The sequence below is a fragment of the Hydra vulgaris genome, chromosome 06 (assembly GCF_038396675.1).
Source record: "Hydra vulgaris chromosome 06, alternate assembly HydraT2T_AEP".
Lineage (NCBI taxonomy): Eukaryota > Metazoa > Cnidaria > Hydrozoa > Anthoathecata > Hydridae > Hydra > Hydra vulgaris.
Window position 1 is genome coordinate 13,985,001 of NC_088925.1, and position 1,160 is coordinate 13,986,160.

Genomic DNA, 1,160 nt, shown 5'->3' on the forward strand with positions numbered 1-1,160 from the left:
AAGCCTTTGCGTTTTCGCTTTATTTTTATCGTTACTAATGAATTTCAATGAAAGATATATATACAAAAAAGATATATATATATACATATATAACATTGGAAAAGGCGTGATATTTCAGTGGGGGCCGGAGTACAAAAAAATAATCATAAAACACCAAATAGTTCAACTAAAAACCTACAAAAATATATCCATCTAAACAATGGAGAGGGGGGGGGGTTGTCCACCACGGCTCTCCTTCATTTTCCCTTCCGTAGTCCTTATATCTATCTAACTATATATAAATTCCAACAAACCGCAAAAAATAAAAGTAATTTTTTTAAAAACATACTTCATTAACAAAAAATTTAGACTATAATAATGATTTTCTTTTTTGCTTAGTAATGTTTTTAACAGAATTGTGGCTTTGAAGAAAGCCTAGTTTTTGAAGCAAACAAAACTGTGTCATCAATAGCTAGAAAGAGTCGATTCTTTAGTACGCAAAGAAACCACATCCAATGATATCTAAAATAAAGTAAACCCCTAAATTAATATCGCTATACCTATTTATGATGCCTTATGTCGCGGATAATAAATAAATATATAACTGTTATTATTGCATTAATAAACATAATCAATCTCTAACAAAATATGAACCGGTTTAATCTTGATATGAAAAAGATCAACATCCATCGAAGCAATCGTGTGGTTTTCATCATGTTGCGTAACCTTCCAATGATACATAAGATAAAATATATCAGATATATAAAATTTTAAAAAAAATTAAGGCTAACAATTAACTAATGTATAATAAATTAACATGTAACTGTTATTACTGAATTAATAAATATAATCTTGAGGTCTTTAAGATAAACATCTACAGTAGCAAGCTGCCATCATAGTTAAAACCTTGCAATAAAAGATAAATGAAATTATATTAGATATTTAGCACAATAACTGAAAAACCCATTACAAATTTGAGAAGATGAGAATGATTTCCGAACTTAAAAAAGAATTAAAAATCACTCAACTCCTGATACACAACACATTTCCCATTACCAAACAGAAAAATCGATAGAAGTAGACCCTTCAATACTTTTTAACCTGAAATATAATAGATTTGATAAGTTATAATAAAAAAAAAAGTTATATTGTGTTAGCGTAACTATCTGGTAATGGCATAT

At 27.9% G+C, this 1,160-nt stretch overlaps 1 long non-coding RNA gene across 1 annotated transcript; it reads right to left on the reverse strand.

The window, feature by feature from the left end:
• Window positions 1-336: 336 nt before the first annotated feature.
• LOC136080963 (uncharacterized) lies at window positions 337-939 on the reverse strand. The gene is made up of 3 exons (XR_010638766.1): window positions 813-939; window positions 634-705; window positions 337-501 (listed from the first exon to the last, which is right to left on the reverse strand). It is a non-coding gene; the product is annotated as an uncharacterized LOC136080963 (long non-coding RNA).
• Between the last annotated feature and the right edge of the window lie 221 nt (window positions 940-1,160).